Genomic DNA, 15,271 nt, shown 5'->3' with positions numbered 1-15,271 from the left:
GCTGATGGGAATTGTAATCCCTTTCTGCTGATGAGCACCTTTAGGATCCTCGGAAGCTGAAATGTCTTTTTCTGATGTCAGTTTTTTATCCATTCATACTTTTGCATAGATATTGGCCACAGATAGAATGACGTTGCTGGCAGATGCTGATATATTGGAAGATGAGCAGGTGAATAAGCTCCTGGTGTTGTGGAAAGCATTTTAGGTCCTCCTGTAATAGGGCTTCCAGAGTAGATGTGGCATGCGGGGCACATGTGGTTTTCCCCATGCTATTATATTTTTCCTGAGAAGGAAGGGAGACAGTCTCCCAGTGGCCCCTGGTACCCTGGCTGAGGACAGAGACTAGAATGTGCTGCCCTTCAGCTCTGCAGTCCCAGCACAACAGGCAGTTAGAAAAGACTGTCCTTTCTCATAGGGAAGGTGGAAGAAAACTTCCTGTCACATCCACACTATACATTTGAAGCACATTTAACACGCAGCTAAAGCACATGGTGCATAGCTGCCAAGTTTTCCCTTTTCTCGCGAGGAAGCCTATTCAGCATAAGGGAATTTCCCTTAAAAAAAGGGAGAACTTGGCAGCTATGACATGGTGTCCCCCAAAGAATACTGTTAACTGTAATTTGTTAAGGGTGCTGTAGCTCTCTCAGAAGTATGTACGGTATGGATGTGACCTACTCTGGTCAATGGATGAGGCCAGGTTGGTCTCTCTCTGAACAGAAAAGTTGGACTGACATGCCACCTTCATCTACATCTGCCACACACAGGCTTCCACTTCAGCAAATGTCCCTGAGAACATTTGAACCCTACATGCACATATAGACAGCATGCCCAGTTGGCTTCAGGCTGGGCAGTTGGCACATCCTTTTCCCCAAATGCCATACCCTGAAGTGGCTACCAGTATGTGAAAGGTCCCTTGCAAGGAAAGGCAAAACCATACCTTCTAAAATGTGCCCCTCCCACCAAATGGAGAATGATGTGTTTATTTAGAGACGAGGGGGAAATAGCATTCTTCATACAGAAGAAAGTCATATTTGCCATTGGTAGTAAGAAAAAAAAGGATTGTGTGACACAGAAAGGATGCATGTGATCTAGTGATCGGGGGTGGGATGAGTACTTGCTATCACCAAATATAGGCCATCATAGACATAGGCCACATAAACTCATGTGTTTTAACAAAACTAGCACAAGCCAAGCAGTTGTAATGTGCTGTTAACATATTGCAACTTTTGAGCCACAATCCTGAAGCTACTTACTTCAGTAGTAATACTCCAGAATAAGGAGACTGACTGAGAATTACTACAAATTGTTCAGGGTCAGTTAAAACCAAGTTAAAATCAACATTATTGAGCTGCAGTTAATGAACTAGTTGATCTCCACACAGATCAAGTAATTATTTCAGTCATTGCTGTCATTGCGGTACAACACAAATGTCAATCAAAACTAGAGCTGGAGTCCAAGTCATTTCACTTTAACTCATAGTAAATGAGAATCAGACATTATTCCAAGTAGAACTTTGAGTTGGCATTTATTATCAATGTGTTTGGTAACAGCCAACCCAATTCTTGGAGTGCTAGTTCTTATTTATTAATTTATATAACACTTAATGTTAAGACTTTGAAGTGATTTACAAAATATAAAAAAACTATTTTACAACACCATTAAAATAGCCTACACAGTAACTGAAGTGCACAATAATAACAACACACAACAAAAAGTCCCATTAAAACATTAGCATATAAACATTCATATTTAAAATGTACAATAAACTATGGTTAGCACAACAGGAAATGGAAATACAACAGGAAATGGAAATTGATTATACTGATACGGGTGTGAAGTAAAGGATATATAACAAGAAAAGAATGATGGAATATAATTTCAATATGTGATCACAGTGGAGAGACTATAACGTGGATGTGGATGGATGAATGTACTATTACTCAAAATGAAGACATGTTTGTGGGAATTACTGGAGGCAAAGTTGATATAAAAGGGGAAAAAACAGTTGACATTTGCTACTAATAATAACTATTTGTAAACTCCTCTTGGATACTTGGATTTAAAAGAAATATTGTTTAAGAGAAAGTGGATATTGTTTAACAGAAATATTGTTTAACAGAAAGTGGAGAAGATGAATGTTATGGAGTGTAATGTCTTAAATAATATTTTTAATTATGTAACTGGCAGAAGTCTTTTTTATTTTTATTGTTTCTTTTGTATTTTCTTTCTTTTCCTTTCTTCTTTCTTCTTCTTTCTCTCCCCTCCCCCTTTTTTCTTTTTATTTTATTTCTTCTTTGTATTTTATTTCTTCTCTGCTCTGGGCCTTTATTAGGGTGCAAGGATTGTGCACTCATGGGGGTAGTAGAGGGTTGATAGAGGGACCTAGGGTGGGAGGCAGGGAAATGTTGGTCTCTGGGGATGAGAGGCTGGGAGGAGAAAGAAAAGATCCCGGGTGATAGCTTTTTAAAAAAAGGTAGCTTGAAAGTAGAACAATCGCAGTGAAATTAAGATTACGTTTTTTTGTTTCTTTCCTGCACTTAAGGCTGTCACTATTCCCCCATCACTGGAAACATTTTACTTAATCTATATAAAAAAAACCTATATGCATAACCATAAAACATTATATATTGGAGTTGTAGTAAAGTTTAGCTGCTCTCAGGCTATTAAGCTATCCTTTTTCACTCATTAAACCACAACACACTTCCTCATGCATTATTTAGCATAAAAGAGTGTAACCTCTATTGTTCTTACCTAGGTAAATCATGTTTGTATTCCAATCACTTTTCCTTGAGTTTAGAATTTTCTTCATCTCCATTTTACCCAAGGACAGCAGGATTGCACCTCTTTCCCATTTGCTCAAAAAAGCTACATTCTTCTGATAACAATAAGTTAGTGTTTTTGCTTACCGTTCCAACTCCCTGTTTTCTTTGCAACCAGCTCTCTATCAACTCCTTTTTTTCTCACCTTGTGTTCCATAGTGTGCTCTCTTCCTTCTGTACCACCACAAGCTTCTCTGAACCCTGTTCTGATACCCACTCTGCTTTTCTCTATTCACTTCACACCAAAGCTCTATGCTTGTGTTACATGACTAGTTCAAGTAATCAGCGGGGGGGGGGCACACATTGAGGATGAACATACCAGCTCTTCCTGCTGGTCCCCCAATTGCCAATTCAGTTGTCTTCTACAAGCTGGAAAGCAACAGTTTCAGGCAGGGAGCCTTTTGTATCTATGGAGATTCTCCATGCATTTAAGAACCCCGAAATATCCAGATTATATGATGCCAGCATTCTTGCTTCCTTATCCCTTTTGATAAGAAGCGATCCTTAGCCCATGCACCCAACCCTCTCCTTACATTATGCTGGTAGTGTGGTATCTGCTGCAGTGCAAAATATCATTTGAGAAGTCCAGGCATGTCCTCCTCCTGCTGCTGCTAACTTCTTCAGCATTGCCTTTCCTGGAAACTGAGCCACACGTTTTCAATGAATTCCAAAGTCCCACATGAAATCGCAAACTATTTTTACCTATGTAGAACCTCTTGACACAGGCTAGCAAATGTAATAATAATGTAGTGTCCCCCAGGGGTAGCCCTGCTACCATCTCTTGCCAATAGAAGCAACAAAAAGCGGCTTGTGGCATCTTAAAGACTAGCAAATGTATTATGGAACAAGCTTGGGGGAGTACAGTGGTACCTCGGTTTATGAACACAATTGGTTCCGGAAGTCTGTTCATAAACTGAAGCGTTCATAAACTGAAGCGAACTTTCCCGTTGAAAGTAATGGAAAGTGGATTAATCCGTTCCAGACGGTCCGCGGAGTAACCGTTCATAAACTGAAGCAAACTTTTCCATTGAAAGTAATGGAAAGTGGATTAATCCGTTCCAGATGGGTCCGCGAAGTACTTAAACTGAAGCGTTCATAAACTGAAACATGGGTGTAATTGGTTCCGGAAGTCTGTTCATAAACTGAAGCGTTCATAAACTGAAGCGAACTTTCCCATTAAAAGTAATGGAAAGTGAATTAATCCGTTCCAGATGGGTCTGCGGCGTTCATAAACTGAAAATTCATAAACCGAGGTGTTCATAAACCGAGGTTCCACTGTATAGTTGTTATGTACTAAGCTTGGATCCTAGAACAATAGGCAAGTAGGATCCTAGAATGCAACAACTGATTGGCTTGCAGGAGAAGACCAATCAGGCTCCAGGAAGAAGTTAATCAGCCTATTAGGCTGGTAGGATCGTAGAACGCAACAACTGATTGGCCTGCAGGAAAAGACCAATCAGGCCCCAGGAGGGAAGCAGAATCAGCCAATCAGATGGGACTCATTGTGTAAATAATGTATATAAAAGCCTGAGGTTTTTGGCGGGGTGGCATTTCATTCACTGTTTTACAAGCTGCAATAAAGAGCATGAAGTCACTACAGGACTCAGAGTATATTTCAATAGTCTACTTCAGACAGATGACATATTATCCTGAGTTACAGGTGTGTATGTATGTGGGATCCAACAATGTAGTTCCACTAGGGGAAAAACTTTCGGCTGTGCAACAGAACTTCCTCTCCTCTACAAACAAATTTCTATAGGTCAGGCAATTGTTAAAAGCCTAGTTTTCAACCTTAACTTCACAGTGTTTTCTGTCTGAGAGACTGGGGATGTACCGTGGAAACAATGTTGTGTGCAGGCTGAGGAGGATGAATCTCAGAGGGGTGGGAAGACCTGTAACAAGGGCTTAATTTGTGTGAAAGCTAACCAAGGCCTGGAGCCTAGGGATTATAACATTTTGTTAGAAGCAGTATTTATCTGCACACGTTGTACATGATTGCCAAGGATAACATTTGAGAATACGCCTTTAACTGCTATTGAATGAACCAACAGTTCCACCTGTGAGGAACTAGTGTAAGAAGTTTTGAGCTAAGGAAAGTACCGTGTTTCCCCCTTTTTAAGACGTAGTCATAATATAAGACGTAGCAGGGTTTTCAAGCATTTGAGAAATATAAGCCACACCCCGAAAATAAGCCATACCTAAGACGGCCCTGGATAGAGCTCCTGAGGGTGGCCAGCCTTGCTATCGCCACCTCCGCTACTGCTGCCACCCCGCACGCTCTTCGTCCCCCTGTTGTTGTTTTAGTTAGTTTCTCCCCGCTGCAGCGTCTCCCGGGTCCCGCATGCTGAAGCGCGGGCTGATAAAGGTTCGCTCCGCATAGGATCGGCCTGCCGCGGCTGCAGAGCGGAGCACCGAGCCAGCGGCCTAGCCTCTTTCTCTTTTTTTGCCCAGCTGAGGAGGCCTGCAGCCCCGCCGCCGGAATCGGTGGCTGCAGGGCGGAGTGCTCCGCAGCGCTGAGCGCTCGGAGAGCCTTGCAGCGGGCGGAGCGCCGAGCCAACAGCCTGGCTTCTTCCTGCCCCAGCCGAGGTGGTCTGCCGCCCCGCCGCCGGAATCGGCGGCTGCAGAGCGGAGCGCTCTGCAGCGCCGAGTGCTCGGAGCGCCCTGCAGCGGGCGGAGCGCCGAGCCAGCGGCCTGGCCTCTTCCTGGCCCGGCCAAGGAGACCTGCCGCCCCGCCGCTGGAATCGGCGGCTGCAGGGCGGAGCGCTCCGCAGCGCTGAGCGCCCGGCAGCGTTGGGCAGAGCAAAGAGCCAGCGACCTGTCACCTCGGTGCCTGGAACCTGCTGCTGCTGCGCAGAGCGCCCAGCAGCACCATGCAGAGCACCCAGCAGCACCCCGAGCCCTCGGCCCGGCCCGGCCAAGGAGGCCTTAAGGTACCATAAAAACATAATTAAAAAATTAAGACATCCCCTGAAAATAAGACACCGTGTGTTTTTTTGATGAAAAAATGTTATAAGATGGTGTCTTAAAAAAGGGGAAACACGGTAGTACTGGTAAACGAAAGCTTGTACAAATGATGTGAAGCTGCTATCAAAACATCTCATTGAAAGCTACACTTAAGACATAACTAAATTACAGACTTACCTGGTTTAAAAGCCCTTGTCTCTTGCCAAGGAGCTCTAGGAACAGTGATTCTGTGAGAACAGGCAGGGACCTAACAAAATTTTCAGCAACCCTTTGGGGGCATCTATGACAGATGAAGTAGTACAAAACCAATGAATGTTTGTGGTGCAGATATACCCTTTCTGAAAGAAATATTTTGCAGTTGTGCCTTCATAACAATTATCTTTTCGCATGATAATAGCTAAAACAATCTGTTCTTCATATGGAAAACATGGAGCGTGGAGGTGATGGTAAAGAGACAACAGAGGATGAGTATTGATTTCATTTCTATATACTGGAAAGATGGGATCCAGATCTCTTACCAGTTCCTTCTTAGGCTCTGCCAAAAAGGAAATCGGTGCCAGCTTCACCACACACGCTGCCCTTTCCACTGGCAAATCATGCATTCAGAAAGAGTAGTGTGGGAGAATATATGTGAATCAGCTCAGAGGCACCTGGAGATACTTTACTGTGATGTGCATAGCTCAGAAATCAAAGTGTTTGAAAGGTAAGGAATTCAACGCCTCAAGACGGCTGTGTACAATTGCTGTTATGAGTGAAATTATCTAAGGTGGCTAGGAATGATGACAGTATGCCATCAGCTTCTGAGAAACTCATGATTCATCTTACCAAAATGTATAAAGGTGCCCAAATATTAGCAAAAGGTGGAACAACCTTTGGAACATCTTCAGGGATATTCAGACAAGACAGAGAAATTATGTACAAAAATAAAGACCAGGTGCTACAAGCATCTGAAGTTCTGCTGCTGTAGAAAAGTAACTGCATCCCATCACTTCTGTCCTAAAAACACCAATGTATTACATTTTTCTGTCACAACTCCTTTTTATGGAATGTACAAAATTTATTGGTGTGAGCAAAGTGTCTCTTTGTTCAGTCAACTTTCAACATACCGGTAATCCATCCGCTCTGGGGGATAGCAGAAGAAGCAAGAAAATGAAAATACGTTTTCCTTCCATAGGGATGGATGAAAAGGCAAAGTCAGATTTCAGGATGTGGCAATGTATCCATTTGGTCCTTACTGCAAGATACGGCACCTACCTAATAGCCACAATCCCCAGCAGAATCCTCTGCACACAATATGGCGTGTTTTTTACTGTCAGGACTCAGAATGGAAGGAATAGCCAGAGGTAAGAAGATGACAACAAGGAATGTGTTGATGTTGCAACAAAATGCATTCCACACCTGGTGCTCGTGCTGTTGCTTTTTAGGCCGATGTAGTGAACACCTTTTTGTTCTCCAAAGCCTCATAATTTTAATTATAGTGGTAGATCACTTTTAGTGCTTTTAGAACTTTGCACTACCGGTAAGTTGTTCCCCTTCCTGGGTTTATGTTGGTTTTAAATTGTTTTTAGCTGTTGTGCTTGCATTGGTTTTAGCTTATTTGATTTATTCATAATTTGTTTCATTTGATTTTATCATTTGAATTCTGCATTGTATTTTGCATTTTTAATGGTCTGCAAACTTCCCAGAGAACTCGGTTATTGGGATGGTATCTAACTGTAACAAATAAATAAATCCTAAATTGCTTCAGTCCTGTATACCTGAAGGAGCATCTCTATCCCCAGACACTGAGATCCAGTGCCAAGGGCCTTTTGGTAGTTCCTTCATTGCGAGGTTACAGGGAACCAGGCAGAGGGGCTTCTCAGTAGTGGTGCCCACCCTCCCGTCAGATGTCAAGGAAATAAACAACTATGTTTAGAAGACATCTGAAGGCAGCCCTGTCTAGAGAAGTTTATAATGTTTGATGCTTTACTGTGCTTGATGTTTTAATTTATTGGAAGCTGCCCAGAGTGGCTGCCACACTCAGTCAGGTGGGCAGCTTATAAATGATATATTATTTTTGTTATATTAGTGAGAGTCATAGTTAAGAACAGTTGTGAAATAGAACACAATGTTCAAAAGAAATTGAATTTTATTCTCTGAGCATCTGGGTTGGTCTAGATAAAGAGCCCTAGCAAGCATGGGCAATAGCCAGGAATGATGGGAGCTATAGTTCAAGAATGAAAGGGACCCAGGTGGCACTGTGGGTTAAACCACAGAGTCTAGGGCTTGCTGATCAGAAGGTTGGCGGTTCAAATCCCTGCAATGGGGTGAGCTCCCATTGCTCGGTCCCAGCTCCTGCCAACCTAGCAGTTCGAAAGCACATCAAAGTGCAAATAGATAAATAGGGACCGCTCCGGCAGGAAGGTAAACGGCGTTTCCACGCGCTGCTCTGGTTCGCCAGAAGCAGCTTTGTCATGCTGGCCAAATGACCCGGAAGCTGTCTGCGGACAAACACCGGCACCCTCGGCCTTTAGAGCAAGATGAGCACCGCAACCCCAGAGTCGGACACGACTGGACCTGATGGTCAGGGGCCCCTTTACCTTTACCTATAGTTCAAGAACATCTGGAGGGCCAAAGATTCCTCACATTTGGCCTAGATCTAGAAAATGTCTCAACTCTCACGCCTTTCTATATAATTCTTCTGATTATTTTCTTTCCCTTTCTCTCTCTCTGGTTAGACAGTCACCAGAGAAATTCTCATGAAAAGGCCTTGCAGAACCACTGTTTCACTTGGAAAGGACAACACCACACTGTAGATCTGAATAATTTCATTCACAGCCATAAGGAGTCACAAGAAGTGTATCCCATTCAATTATGGCCAGTTTATTGCCCCCTCAATCAAATGGTGCAATTCCTAAAGTAAGTCCTTTCACTTGTGACATTCTTACAAATGGCATTTTGGTGGGGCTGTCAGATGAAACTTATTATGCCATTCACGAGGCATGCTAGCTCAGCGGGGAGCAGCCACCAGTTAACTGGTATCTTTAAGAAATAAGGAAGTGACTCTCCCTCTATTGCAGAGCTTTCCACTATAAATTCATCAGCATTTTAATGTGTGTGTCTCCAACTGTACAATTCTGTGTGCAATATTGCCTAACATACCTATTTTATAAGCTACTTCCTTTAATATAATGCCTTTCTGTATTTTAATTTCAGCAACATATGCATTAGTATTAATATTCCCCTTAATATATGCATTTTATATACTTATTTTGGGTTGGAAAACTGCATTACAAAGTTCAGAGAAATGTGAATTTTTAAGATAGCTGCATTTCAGTTCATATATTGTTTCATTAATTGGGTTCATATTATGTAGACTGACTGAATTTCTCCTCTGGCCACCACCACCACTTACAACTTGAAAGTATTGAATGCCCTGGCAGTGTCCTTTCAGTCCCTAAAAGGGAAGTGTTTTATTTGTAATTTAGATCACTGCATAAGTGCAATCATCTTCTACTTTCAGAACACTTCTAAGTGTACCTAGAGGAAACCTAAACCCTTACATAGATCCTATCCCAAGGGAAGATTTTACAGATAGATACTGTGACCTGTATCCTGCATCCTGGGCTCCAATTCTTCCAGGAAGGGTCAAATATGTGCAGCATACGCAGATCTTCATGTTTGTTCTCACATCTACCGTTCTCTCAGTCAAGACACATATGTGATTCTGGGGATTTACCAAAACAGACAGGACTATCTCTGGGATAAATACATCAGGTAAAAGAAACACATTAGCACATTTCAGTTAGTGCTGGGTTGTGACTAGGGCTTTTGTCTCTTGCGCAATGACTATTGATTCCAAAGGAAAATGCATGCTTATTGTTATAAGATGCAGATTCTGCTGAATGGAAATCTCATCCAAGTCTCATTGAAATGAATGGAAGTTGCTAAGCCACAGTTTCTGGAGAACCATATTGTACATGACTAGAATGAAAACTGTGTCTTTTGGAAGGAAAACTTTTCTAAATATTGATGGGGAACTATGATCAAACTAGTGTCTTCAGCCCGTTAAATAAACGGGCGCTAGAATGCATGCCGGCTCCTCGATCCGGTGCTCCGCGCAGCGCTGATCAGCGCCGACCCGGCAGGCCGCCAGATCAAGGAAGCGGCCTGCCGGGTCGGCACCCAGCAGCGCTGCACAAAGCACCGGGGGACTGGCGGCGGGGAAGGCAGGCAGGCGCTTGCTCTATTGCCTGCCTGCATTCCCCACTGCCTGTCACACGAAGATCGGGAAGTCAAACAGCGAAAAGCCCCCACTGCGCCGCACTTCGGCTTGGGGACTGGCTTGGCGGCGGTGGGAAAAAGAGGAGGAATTCCTCCTCTTCTTCCCGCCGCCGCCAAGCCAAAGCCGGCTTCCCTCGGCGCCCGCTGCCGCTTCGGCCGAGGAAGCGCAGTCCCATGCCGGAGGTGCGCGGCAAGGCTGCCGGGGGGAGCGCTTCTTTCCCCCGCCGCCTCGCCGCGCACCTCCAGCATGAGACTGGGCTTCGGAACGGCGGTTGGCGGAGCGGCGGTTGGCCGTTGTCCCTCCGTCCAATCCCTGTGTCTCTGGGGTACATGCGCAGTACCCCAGGGACACACGGGACAACTGGACGCAGGGACAACTTGGACATTATTATATAGGATGAGGTGTGTGGACCCAGTTCTATCTGACTGAGACCAGAAGACTGAAATATCAAATTGCTAGAGCTCAATGAGGAGGACTTTCCTTTTTATGCTGTCCTGTGTTCCATGATTAATCACAAAGGATTGGTGCTGCCGGTGCCACCAACAGAAGCAAAACAAATGAGGAATTTCCAGGCAATGAACAGAAGCATTTAAGCCTCCAACTTGGATGCTTTAATTGTTTGACTGTATATCACTGAGAGGCTTCTTCATGAGGCAACTGACAAATATGATTTTTAAAAAAACCCTTCTGATTAAGAATTCTTTGAAACTTAAAAACTTGCCCACTTTAGATCAATATAATATATTGTAATGACTCTGCCTCTAGATTTCATTGAATGTTAGAACTGGACATCCACTCGCCCTTCCATTCTAAACAGAGGAGAGTTGCAAACGGTTTATTAGCAAGCTTGGTGATGACTGATGTGCCTTCTTTGTTTTCATTGATGGGAGGCTGATTGGGAGGCAGCCTACACCATTTTGTGATTTTGGCTGTTTTTCTGCTCTTTTAGATGTGGTAGCTATTTTGTGTCATGTCATGCCTTCCCCACACGGCAGCCATTTTGTGTTTTGCCACACTCCCATGGCAACCATATTGTGATTGGCAGCCAAAGCACTTTCTCAAATTCCAAATGCACCAACTGGTTGAAACAGGTTGGCAACCCCAGTTGCATAGAAGGGCCTTAAGAGCCAAACGTATTTCCACAAGTGACTCATCTAATAAACTTTTTCTGTCTTAATTTGCTCGTTCCATCAGAAGCAATTAATGTCTCGGGGACACAGAGCAGAATGGAAGAACAGCTTGGAAACACACCTTTTTCATGGCATCTCCTAACTTCCAGAAGGATTTTTACTCCTAGCTCTTGGAGTTCCACCTTGTGATCATAGGCAAAGACATCTATTTTGCCTCTACTGCAGACTATGCATATGAATTTTCTCCACCCTCGAAAAGTGGACTGCATTACATATTCCTTGCAAGTATTGGAGGGAAATTCTGACAAAGAAAATCCATCTTATTGAGAACCCCCACCCTGTTTTGATTCCTGTGCTGATCGTTCAAAGAACATATATGTGATATTTAATAACTCCCAGTCCTACCTACACCTCCTGATGCAGTATAAAAACTTTTGTGACTCTGTTCAATTGATAAAATAATTGGTTTGACACAAGTTAAAACCAATTAAAACCTGATTAAAATTGTGTGATCTGCAGAGCTCCGGAGCCAACTTTCTGACCTGACGCCATCTTAACTAGAAGCCTTTGACCCTGTTCAATTAAAAGCAGCATAAGGAAGAGTTCCTTAATAGCAAAAAACTGCAAGAGTGGGCTTAATTTATTTAAAATATTTTCAACTGCTTGTCTCACAGACTCAAAGCAGGTAAAGTAACAATAATAAGCAATATTAGATTGCATGACCCTTCAGATAGAAGACAGATGATTCAAGTACTTTCAGGTATTGCTTTGTATCAGTTTGTAGTATAACAGAGCTATTCCTCCTGCTTTCCACTGGGAAGAGCCTATTAAGGGACAGACTGTCTGCTTAATTAGATTTTTTATGTGATCTAGGAAGTGGGTGCAGCTCTATATTGGTGACTAAACTCTATAAACTAGTTTGGTCCTTTGAAAAGTGAGACAGTAGGCCCACCCATACTCCACTTCATCTGCATTTTGCTGCCTTTACACTTCGCTGAGCTCATCTCTTCACCCCTCTACCTCCCATTAAGAAACAGCAGCATGACAGAGCAGAGTTGAGATGAACATTGTCGCCGCACCATACCATCTGCTATTGTAAGTATCTAAACATCCTAACTTGTTATACAGACTGCTGTCCGATAACCCATTTAAGGATAAATGTCTGGATAAAACTCTGACCTTCGTTTTACTAAAGTTAAGAGCCAGCAAGTTATCTGTACGATAGCCCATAAAAGCACACAGTCATAATTGCAGAACTGCTTTAGTTAGAGATAGAAGACCTGTGTTGTCTGCACATTACATTGAAGGACGTCTAGACTTGGACAATTTGAGTGAGTAAAAATCAGGTGACTAGCAAGCTGCAATCAAATCATTTTGGTATAGATTAAATAATTTAGAAACAAGTATAGAGCCCTGGTGAACACCCTAAATAACAGGAATGGGTCTGGTTCAATTACTCTCCAACCCGCATCTCACCAGGCTCATAGTTTTCTCATACAGGTATATAATAAGATAAAGCAACCTTTTATCAGTAGAATAAATGTATAATGTAGCCTATAATCTATCCCTTGGGACTGAATCAAAGGCAAATCTCAAATCTATACCGGCAGCAGCATATAATCCATTACCAAAAAAGTACATTTATTTCTCAGCTATATTGATATAATTCTGTCACTGAGGAAGGAAAGCATAATAAAACGGACTGTTTGACTTTGTAATTTCTGACTGTTCTTGAGTCCCATGGAACTGCAGGCTATCCACCACCATACAGTGAGGAGGGATGAAATAAACATCCCTTTCCCCTTCCCTGAAGTAAAATTCAGAGGGTTCAGAAGTCTACCACAGGGAATTCTATCAACTACTGTACTTTAGAGACAAAAAGCAATATGCAAATTAAATTTATCCATCATAATCTTTATTATGTAACAACACTGTGTATCCTCGAGAAGACCTGCACCCCAAAATGGTGTGTCCCCCGCATGTACCTCCCCAGTTTCTTTGCTTTTAGAACATTCCCAAAGGCCTCCTGCATCAGACTCCTTTTGACAGCGGCCAGCAAGGTGCTTCCAAGAAATCTACAAATCCCCCCCCCTCTACCATTTTTGTTCTCTAGCCAACAGCATTTGAAGGCCATACTTGTCTGTCAACACGGAGATTCTATTCAGCCATCATACTTAATAGCCATGATAGACCTGCTCCCATGAACTTATCTTAAACAGCCTTAAACCTCCCAAAGCTAGTGGCCAGCCCCACATCTTCTTTGTGGATTATATTCTGTGGAATGTTTTTATCTCCTCTGAATCCACTATCAGTTTTGTTCTGTGTCTTCAAGTCCTAGTTGTTCAATAAGTTTTGCAGCCTCTTTGCATAATCAGAGACATCTGAAGACAACTGAAGGTGGCCCTGTTTAGGGAAGTTTTTAATGTTTGATGCTGTATTGTTTTTAATATTCGGTTGGAAGCCACCCAGAGTGGCTGGGGAAACCCAGCCAGATGGGTGGGCTATAAATATTATTATTATTATTATTATTATTATTTATCTGAGAGAGGAGTTTCTACGCCTTAATCTTTATGTGACATGTTTATTGTAGTGCAGAATAATATAGTACATATCATTCGTTACAACACTTTTAAGGGAGGATCCTAAAGCAATCCCAAAAGGGGATGGGACTTCCAGTGAAAGCGGGTGGGGAACCTGATATTTGGAATGTACTATACTCTGGGTGAAATACCTTTAAAAACCAGTTTCTATGCAAGGTTGCAAAACTACAGAGAAAAGTCATATAACTCATCCTGAGAAGGTTAAGTACATGTTCACACAACACCCATTGCACACTACATGACATGTCTATATGTACCCATCACAACTCTCATTCTCTATATGAAGCTGTGGGTGCTTGTGAGGTGAGGTTGTACATTGTCAAGTTTCGTTTATCAGTCTAGAGAGGTAATAAAGGAATTAGAATCCTGAGCCAAAACTGCCCCAGAAATTACTGATAGTCAGTTGCTCCTTTACTTTCAAAAGAGCAAATGAACTGTCTGCTATGCATTTTTCAGCATGTGGCAAGAAGCAAGTTAAACTTCACATACAGATTGCTGCAGGCTGCGAGAAAATTAAACCTGCCAAGGGAATCTGCCTCACAGGCCACATTTCAAAAGCAAAATACAATGCCACAATAAAGTCAGTGTTTCCACTGGAATGATATCTTTGCATCCTCTCGGAGTTTTTGTTACTGTGGTTTTGGCTGTAGGCATTTTGAGAATATATGGGCTGTATGAAAGTATAAGGAGACAGAGACTATCCCTGAGCTATTCATGAGATGAAGCATAAAAATAAAAATAAAAAAAATCTGCCAAAACAGCCAATTCATACTCTTGTGACAGTGCAGCAGATTAAACTGCTTATAATTATAATACCAGTAGCAAGTTACACTTGGTAGCCTTTAAAGCACCCAAAAGCCATTTATGTAGTGCCTCTGTGGAAAGAGGAATGGAACTGCTGCAGTGATCACTTTAGGCTTTATTTTTGGTCACCTCCATTGCTGAAATCCTCTAACTGGCCAGATGCACCACACACATGCAGCAGCATTGGGCTTTGTGGACATCTGCCCCACGGACCTTCAACAGCAAGTTGCTTCCATCCTCATGAGCCTTTAGTGATGAATTTACTTCAGCCTCCCTGCCTTAGAAGCTTGATGGCTGAGTCGCATTCAGAATGCTGTCAACAGGATGCAAATGAAAAACAAGGAACAACGGAAAACACTCTTTAGTGCACAAACATTTGTTCCTAACCTAGAGTGATAAAGTACAAAAGAGGATAGGGCTCCTCTGGTCATGCACCTGCTTAAATTCCCTGCTCTAAACAACTATTAAAGGGGCTAGTGCCTTATCCTTGTCTGCATATCTCCACTGACATTTTTACCTAACTTTCTTCTCTGCAGTCTGTTTATTTCCCACAAGTGCCAGCTGCCTCCCAATGAGCATCCATGTTCGGAAAAGTGACATACTGGGAGTTGCTGAATAGCTGTTGGGTTTGGCCATGGTAAGCAGTCTGGAATGAAGTGGGAACCAGAAGCCCAGAATGCTGAGCAGTCA

Source organism: Zootoca vivipara, chromosome 4, assembly GCF_963506605.1.
Source record: "Zootoca vivipara chromosome 4, rZooViv1.1, whole genome shotgun sequence".
Lineage (NCBI taxonomy): Eukaryota > Metazoa > Chordata > Lepidosauria > Squamata > Lacertidae > Zootoca > Zootoca vivipara.
This window is presented reverse-complemented; position numbering follows the sequence as displayed.